At 51.2% G+C, this 9,048-nt stretch overlaps 1 long non-coding RNA gene across 1 annotated transcript; it reads right to left on the bottom strand.

The window, feature by feature from the left end:
* Positions 1-4,146: 4,146 nt before the first annotated feature.
* LOC116076352 lies at positions 4,147-5,542 on the bottom strand. The gene is made up of 3 exons (XR_004112910.1): positions 5,245-5,542; positions 4,661-4,768; positions 4,147-4,303 (listed from the first exon to the last, which is right to left on the bottom strand). It is a non-coding gene; the product is annotated as an uncharacterized LOC116076352 (long non-coding RNA).
* Positions 5,543-9,048: the final 3,506 nt, after the last annotated feature.

Raw genomic sequence — 9,048 nt, 5'->3', positions numbered from 1 at the left:
TGGAAAGTCAATTATATCAAAGGATGTGGGCTGGAGAGATGGCTCAATGGTTAAGAGCACTGACTGCTCTTCCAGAGGTCCTGAGTTCAAATCCCAGCAACCACATGGTGGCTCACAGCCATCTGTAATGGGATCAGATGCCCTCTTCTGGTGTTTCTGAAGACAGCTACAGTGTACTTATATACATAAAATAAATAAAGAACTCTTTAAAAAAAAAAAAAAAGGATGTTTTCCTGAAGCAAACACAAATGTAAAGATGTTTTGCTAAAGCAAATGCATGGGAGACGTATGATGTTAAGAAGGATCCAACAGGCTGGGCAGTGGTGGCGCACACCTTTAACCCCAGCACTTGGGAGGCAGAAGCAGGCAGATTTCTGAGTTCAAGGCCAGCCTGGTCTACAGAGTGAGCTCCAGGACAGCCAAGGCTACACAGAGAAACCATGTCTTGAAAAACCAAAAGAAGAAGAAGGAGAAGAAGGATCCAACAGATGGTGGACAACACTGGATGGTATTGGTACACCCTGCCATTCCTTAATTGTCATCGTTTGTTATGATTTCATAGAAAGAAATGAACCAAAAAACTTCTGGTGGTGTTCTGGCAAATTCTTGCCGCTTCTGCAGAGTTGAGATTAGCTGACCAATGTCAGCTGATAGAGACTCACGTGGAGGAGAAATAATGTTTGGAGGGAGTATAAACAGGACTCAAAGGACAGTGGTAGGGGGCAGGAGAGGGGTGCATAGCTAGCTTTGGAGGCACAGCAGGGGACTTCTCCTGACACTCCTGCTGGTGCTGGTCCTGGTCCCTCCTGCTGACTCATGCTGATTCAGCAGAAGCCTGGCTGTTTCTGCTGGGACGTGCCTCCGCCTGCTGATTCCTGTGTGCTGTTCCGACTACTGAACCGGACTGCTAGTGTATGCGTGAAGTGTTTGTGAGCAGATTGAGCTGCCACTGATGATTCCTATGAACTAAACTGCTGATTTCCTGATGACACAGATTGGAGTTGCTCCAAAGAACAACTTCTAAATAGGTCCACTTCACCCGTATCCTAATAACTTTTCTTTTCTACTGCTGCTGGTGTGTGGTGGACTAGAAGAGAGGTTAAAGCATTTAAGAACCCATGTTAAAAGTAGGGTTTGGGGCTGGAGAGATGGCTCAGTGGTTAAGAGCACTGACTGCTCAATTCCCAGCAACCACATGGTGGCTCACAACCATCTGTAATGGGATCCGATGCCCTCTTCTGGTGTTTCTGAAGATAGCTACGGTGTACATAAAATAAATAAATAAATCTTTTAAAAAATTTTTTTAAAAAAAGTAGGGTTTGAAAGATCTAAGCCTACAGGTCCCCCCAACAGTACTGGACCAGCCAGGGCCACTGCTGGAGCGTGACCTCAAGTGAGGAGTCAGCATGTTGTCTGCTGGCTTAACAATCAATAGGAGGCCTGAGGTCAGGGCTCCAGGTTGTTCAATCAAGGTGGAGGACAGTTCTGGAATCCAGGCCCTGCTCATGGGCCCCAGTATAGCTGTGACCCCCCCCACCCCCACCCCCAGCCTGCCTGTTGCAGCTGGTCCCTCCCTCTCTTGAGAGCAGAGGCAGGAGCCACCAGTTATGACTGTAACATGGCACTATGGTCCTCCAGTGTGAGGAGCCACCAGAATTCCTCTAGGCTCCCGGTCTCCCTGTTCAGCTTTCTCCTCAGAGACCAAAGTCCCCACGTGGGATGCTTTTTCTGTCTTGGACATCCAGCTGCCATGAGAAGGGGTGAGGGGAATCTTGTACCTGCAGCCAGACCACCCTATCCCAGGCCAGCAGGTGTCACTATGAGCCTGACCAAGCATCTGTGACACCCTCTGCTGCCCAGCCCCAGCCCAGCAGGCATCCATGGAGTCCACAAAGCCAGAGAATTCCAGCCTCCTGGAGCCTCTGTGATTCCTGACACCTCCAAGTTCAGGCCATCCAGGGCCAGACGGATGACTTTCTCCTACCTATCCACCACAGAGAAGGCAGCATGGAGTTCCTCAGGCTGACAGGCCCTAAGACAGGCAGAGAAGACCTCTTTTCTCTTTCCAGTAATTTGTTTGTGTCTAATGTGCATCGATTGGTGTTTCACCTGCATGTATATCTGTGTGAGGGTGCTGGGTCCCCTGAGACAGGAGTTATAGATTGCAACTCAGTAACGCAGTTGTGAACTGCCGCGTAAGTGGGAGGAATTGAACCCAGGTCCTCTTGGAAGAACAACAGGCTTCTAACGGCTGAGCCAGCTCTGTGAGCCAGCCAGCCCGAGTAGGTCTCTTCATTGCTTGTAGTTTATTGGCATAGGGTCTCCTACCAGGCCCAGCACAACTTAAAGTGGGTGATTTCAGGAGCACAAAGGCCATGTGCCTCAGTGCCCTAGCATTCCCCTACCCTGAGTCATCAAACCTCCACAGGACCTATCGGCTCCCCTCCCAGTGATGCCTGAAAAGGCCATCCTCTGCTATATATGCAGCTGGGGCCATGGGTCCCTCCATGTGTACTCTTTGGTTAGTGGTTTAGTCCCTGGGAGCTTTGGTGGGGGTTAGGGAGGTGGGGAGGGTGGTTCTGGTTGGTTGATATTGTTGTTCTTCCTATGGGGTTGCAATCCCCTTCAGCTCTCCTCCTTTGGGGCCCTGTCCTCAGACCAATGATTGGCTGCAAACATCCGCATCTGTATTGGTCAGTCTCTGGCAGAGCTTCTCAGGGGACAGCTATACCAGGCTCCTGTCAGCAAGCACTTCTTGGCATCAGCAATAGTTTCTGGGTTTGGTGTATATAGATGGGATGGATCCCCAGGTGAGGCAGTCTCTGAATGACCTTCAGAGACCTTCCTTCAGTCTCCACACTTTGTCCCTGCACTTCCTGTGATCCCAGGTGTGTATCATTTACATTTATGCACAACATGCATGCAGTGCCCATGAAGGCCAGAAGGGGGCATCAGACCCCTTGCAACTGGAATTACAGATAGATGTATACCATCATGTGGGTGCTGGGAGCTTTAAATACTCTTTTTTTTTTCTTTTAGTTTTTCCAGACAGGGTTTCTCTGTATAGCCCTGGCTATCCTAGAACTCACTCTGTAGACCAGACTAGCCTCGAACTCAGAAATCCACCTGCCTCTGCCTCCCAAGTGCTGGGATTAAAGGCGTGCGCCACCACGGCCAGGCAGCTGTAAGAACTCTTAAAGGCTAAGCCCCTTTCTCTCCAGACCATATTTTTTTTGTTGTTGTTTTTTCACGAGAGAGAGGTTTGTTGTGGGGATAGGGAGCAAAAGAGGGTGATGAGATGAAGGGAGAAAAGAAAGCTTGGTTGTTTTTTTTTTAACATTTATTTATTTTTGGTTTTTCAGTCATGGCCCCTCTGTGTAGCCCTGGCTATCCTAGAGCTCACTACATAGACCAGGCTGGCCTTGAACTCACCTGCCTCTGCCTCTTGAATAATGGGATTAAAGATGTGCATCACTATATCCAACTTTTTTTTTAATTGTGTGTTTGTGTCTAGGCATTACGTTCCATTTAAATGCAAATTGACCTCACAGGCCAGAAGGTAGTTGGATTGTAAGAATTGAGCAAATAGGGAAACCTCATAAAAATACCAAGGAGCAAAGAAAGTCCATTTAGCCTAAAGACAGAGCTTCAGAAAGGTTTACAGAGCAAACACCCATCCCCAAGAAATGCCCAGTTCCAGGAAACATCCCCAGGAGGGTGGATCTCCCCCCAGCCCCTCCTACATGCAATCGGTATCACCCCCTCACCTGGGGCACAGAGGTCAATGGAAACAAAAGACAATGGGCTCCACCAATGAGAAATAACCAACTCATGCTGTAAACCTATGTACTGGGAAGGTATAAAGTGTGTGTGCTTTTGCTCTGAAAGCAGGACGACCCCAGTATACTGGCAATAATAAACCTCATGCAATTTGCAGCGATCTCCCTCCTGATTCTTCGCGAGTGGGGGACCCATGCCGAATACAACAGGATCTCCCTGGAACTGGGTTTACAGGCAGTTGTGAGCTACCAGATCTGCGTGATAGGGTTCAGGTGTAGCCCCCAGCGGCCAAGGGTTACTGGGTTCCTGAAAGCAATGATGGGGCTTAATGGGGTGACAGCGAGAGAAGAATGAGACTAAGACAAGTTCCTGATCAAGACCCAATGTTTACTTAGGAGTCTGAGTTTATAAAGGGAGGGGACCCATCCCCACTATGCCGGGATCTTGTTGCCGTGTCCGGAGCTCAGAGCTTGTCAGAAAAACAGACTCAGCTGCTCAGCAGGTGGTGGCTTCTTTCAGGAAGCTGCAGACAGGGCAGGACAATAAACTTCACTTAGGTGAGAAGGTTCCCCCGTAGGTGAGCTAGCTGACTGTGGCAAAGACAAGGTCTGACTCAGTCAGCTCGAGGCTGGGGGGAGGGGACATCCAGGTCCTCTGAAGAGCACTAAGCAGTCTTTCCTCCTGCCCCACACACCGTCCTCCTCCACCTTGCCCCACCCCACCCCAGGCTCCACAGGGCCGGACAACACAGCAGGCCAGGAGTCTCAGACAGTCTCTTGCTACAGTGGCCTCTGGGAGCCACACTCCCAGGAGTAGTGATCGTGCAAAATTGACCATTGAGTAAGGGTGAGTGAAAAGGCCAGTGTTGGAAGAAAGCTACCTTCTGGAACCTTCCTCATGCTGTGGGTAGAGGAGTCAGGATGTCAGGTCTCCTGAGAAGGTCGGACCTCTGTGGGGAGGGGGCTTCCTGTGGAGCCAGGACTTCCTCCTTGAAAGACAATGGCGGGAAGGGGGGTCGAGAACGGGAGGTGCCCCAGAGAATACAACAGAGTCCTGCTGGCTCTTGACCCTACTGGGGACAGATAGCCAGCCCCTAGGCCACCAGCACTCCAGCCCCTGTGCCCTCACTGTCTCTGTGTCTCTCTGTCTCTAACTCTGTCTTGGTCTCTGTCTGTCTCTCTTCATGTCTCCACCTTTGTATCTATCTGTCTCTCTGATTGTGTCTGTTTCTGTCCCTGTCCCTCTCTGTCTCTTTGTCTCTGTTTCTTTCTCTCTCTCTCTCTCTCTCTCTCTCTGTCCCTCTATGTCCCTGTCCCTCTGTGTTCTCTTCTCTGTCTCTGTGTCTGTCTGTCTCTCTTTCTCTCTCCCTCTCTGTGTCTCCCCCCCCCCCATCCCCCAGCTCTGGCCTTCCCATGGTTTGTCCCCTCTGCACCATGGCTCCAGCTCCCACCCTCTCTTCCTCACCATGAACAGGATGCCCCACTGTCTTGCAGGTGGAGTCAGGACTGAAAAGGATGTCCCTTAAGACCTTCAAGGAAAGCAGGAACCACGCCTTCAGCCCTCAGCGCCTTAGCCTGACCAGCTCCTGCTGACCCCCTCCCCACCTGGCCCTAGTATAGCAGGAAGCTGGGTCAGGGTGGGGAAGTAGCCCATTCACCAGGTTTGCTGCCCCCCCCACCCGGGTTAAGAGCCCAGCTTCCCGGGAAGGGCTCCTGTCTTGGAGTCACCTTCCTGCACAGCTTCCGGCACTGGTGCATGCTGGGCAAGGGGGCGGGGGATGGGGCCCAGGCAGCCACATCCCTGACTACACACACATACACACACACCCCTGAGCCACACCTCAGTTTCCCCGTTGTGATACCAGCCTCCACCTGCCACACTATCACTGGTGCCTCACTTTTTACTTCTAAGAAGATCCCCACAGTTTGCATGCTGAGCAAGGCGGCAGGAAGCAGGGGGCAGACGTGGGGGTGGGGGACAGGGAGCAGGGCAGGAGTAAACAAGGTCTTACTGTGTATAGTTAAGGTTTCTGCTGCTGAGATAAAACACCATGGCCAAAAGCCACTTGGGGAGGAAAGTGTTTATTTCATCCTGATCACAGCCCTTCATAAAGGGAAGCCAAGGCAGGAACCAAGAGCCAGGAGCTGATGCAGAGGCCATGGAGGAGTGCTGCTTACTGGCTTGCTCAGCTTGCTTTTCTATAGCACCTAGGACCACCAGCCCAGGAATGGCACCACCCACATAGGGCTGGGCCCTCTCACATCAACCATTATTTAAGGAAAAAAAAAAAAAATACCCCACAGGCCGGACTCCAAACCAATCTGATGGGAGCATTTGTTTTGGTTTCGTTTGGTTTTGGTTTTTGGTTTTTCGAGACAGAGTTTCTTCTCTGTGTAGCCCTGGCTGTCCTGGAACTCACTCTGTAGACCAGGCTGGCCTCGAACTCAGAAATCTTCCTGCCTCTGCCTCCCAAGTGCTGGGATTAAAGGCGTGTGCCGCCACTGCCCGGCCTGGTGGGACCATTTTTATCAACTGAAGTTCCCTCTTCCCAAATAACACTGCTTATGTCAAGCTGTCAACCCCTAGGCAAACGCACTAAAAAAAATTTAAAAAAAAAAAAAAAAAGCATCCTCTGGTGCCTTAGGAAGGCTGAGGTCGGAAAGGGAGGTGGGAGGGCCTTGGAGACTGGAGATGGCAGAGCCTTGGTGTAAAGGTGTGGCTGCCTGAGGCAAGAACACAGGAAACTAGCCTGCTTTCTCCACAAGCCCCTCAGGCCTTGGGGGTGTTGATGTGCAGCTGGTGTTCCTCTGTAAGGGCTGGGCCTGGAGGGAAGGGGGCTTCCCCTCCCCTTCACTGATGAAGGTTCCAGAGGTGGGAGAGATGGTGTGCGGAAGTGCGGGACTCCAAGGAAAATGGGGGAGAACTCATAAGAACGTATGATCGTCTCAGAACTCCACAGTGAGGCCCAGGATCTATGGGTCCATGTTTGGCGCCAACACTGGAGTGTGGGAATGGCTGCTTGGGCAGGCAAAGCTAGGAGCACTAGACTGCGTTTATCCCGCGCTTCTGCTGTCAGGTGCTGGGCTTGAGCAATGAGCCAATACACACAGCTCAGGGAGTGGGAAAATTTAGTCTAAGATTTGGGAGGCCAAAGCTGGGGTTCCCTGATGCCAGAGCATCCAGTCACCACTGGAAAACCAACCACACAGAGGAGTCAAAAATGGAGGGCCATGGGTCCCCAGGCCTGCAATGAGGAGCCTGGAGGCCGGGGCCTCCTAGGCCCCTGTACACACCCAGACAACACTGTGTCATGGGGAGTTAGGAACAGAATTGGGGGCCCTCCGACTGAGGGCAACCATGAGCCCAGGAAGCTCACTGATGACTGTCCTTGGCTTATCAGCAGTTGTCTGGGAGCTTGGAGGGGCCTTCCGCAGGAGACTTAGGCTGTGGCTCTATAGTCGAAGGCTTTCTCCTGTTAGAGCTCTTAAAAAATGGGGGGAAGGACCCCACACTCAGGGCTTGGGAACGGCGACCCCAAACACCACCAAGACACGGACTTGATGCAATCAGCAAGAAGCTTTTTATTCCAGCTAGCTAGGGCGAGACTCATATCCCTCACGGGGGTAGAGGAGTCTGGCCCCAAGCAAACATTTAAACAGGTTTTTATACCCACACAGTTGCTAGGGGAAACTAAGGCAGGGGAAAGTACGGGGTAGTCTCTGATTGGTGCTGGTTTGTGCTAGGGTTCAGAAGCAGGTTAGCCACCTGGCAATTGTTTGCTACCTCACTTTTCTTTTTTCCTGCCAGGCCACTCCGGTCTCTAAGCTCTGGGAGCTGGTCTCCCATTCTTCTATGTCCTGGGAGCTGGTCCCCCATTCTTCTATGTCCTGGGAGCTGGTCTCCCATTCTTCTATGTCCTAGGAGCTGGTCTCCCATTCTTCTATGTCCTGGGAGCTGGTCTCCCATTCTTCTATGTCCTGGGAGCTGGTCTCCCATTAAGTTCAACTAACGGCTAAGTTCCCACAGTACAGTTTGAAAATTTTAACCTCTCATTCCCTCCTCTTCTATTGGAACTAGTTCTAATCCTAGAACGTCTGATTCTGTCTTTTTAAGGTTTGATACTGTTGACGAAGCATGAGTACCTGAACCGTACTAATTCTTTCTCCAACAAACCTTACCAGCCTGTTTAAAATGCAAGGCCCAAAGGTCAGCAATCACGTAGCTGCTGCCATCTGTGCACCAGTCCATAGCTCCTGGCCACGGCTGCTCCTGCAGGTCTCGGCGTGTCCCTGTCTCTTCAGCCAGGATATCTTGGCAGGAATGAAGGACGGTCCCTCCAGTAGTTTCAGGAAACAGAATGGCTGGGTTAAGGACAGCGGGGGCTGCAAAGGTCACCTTTTCATTTAGTAGCAAGCTCTGGTAGTGGGTCATGCATTAGAGAGCCATCGGTCTGGAGGCTGATGTATGATACTCTCTAACGGGTGGGAAGCGTACACAGTCAATTTCTGACCCATAGTCAGCTTGTCAGCATCTTTTACCAGCACTGCTACAGCTGCCACTGCCTTAAGACAGGAAGGCCATCCACTAGCCACAGCGTCCAGCTTTTTTGATAAATAGGCTACCGGTCTCTTTCATGGCCGGAGGGTCTGGGTGAGCAGTCCCCGTGCCACTCCATTTTTTTTTTTTATATCTAGTAGGTTATAAGGGTTGGGCAAGGTGGGGTGAATATAACTGGCAGTAGGGGCATGTTCTAGGGAGACCAGCAGGGGTGCAAAACCCCTAGTTGGAGAAGGTGGTTGATGTGGGGACGGATCTCTTCCCTGGCTTCCCTGCTCATGGGATACTGTTGCACTGAAATGGGGACAGCAGTAGCCTTGAGATCTACTACCACTGGAGGCACCTGAGTTGCTAGTCCCAAGCCTGCGTCTCAGCCCAAGCTTCAGGAAACTCAGTCAGCCATTTCTGTTGTTGCTGAACTGTCAAGGCTAGGGCCCTTGTTTCTAGTAGCCGGTGTTCATCGGCCAGTGAGAGAGTCAAAACCATAGTGTCTGGTTTTGATCCTTCTGTTATTACTTCAGGCCCCTGAGGGGTGAAGAAGATCTGAGCACCCATTTTTGTCAGCAGGTCCCTTCCCAGAAGGGGGGTGGGGCATTCTGGAATCACCAAAAACGAGTGAGTCCCTTGTCCTCTTCCCAAATCAACTACTCTTTTAGTAGTCCAAGAATATTGTTGATGTCCAGTTGCACCCATTACCCAAGTTTTTTCTTT

This window comes from Mastomys coucha, unplaced genomic scaffold, assembly GCF_008632895.1.
Source record: "Mastomys coucha isolate ucsf_1 unplaced genomic scaffold, UCSF_Mcou_1 pScaffold4, whole genome shotgun sequence".
NCBI classification, from domain to species: domain Eukaryota; kingdom Metazoa; phylum Chordata; class Mammalia; order Rodentia; family Muridae; genus Mastomys; species Mastomys coucha.
The sequence above is the reverse complement of the archived record's forward strand: the minus strand, read 5'-3'. Positions and strand labels throughout refer to the sequence as shown.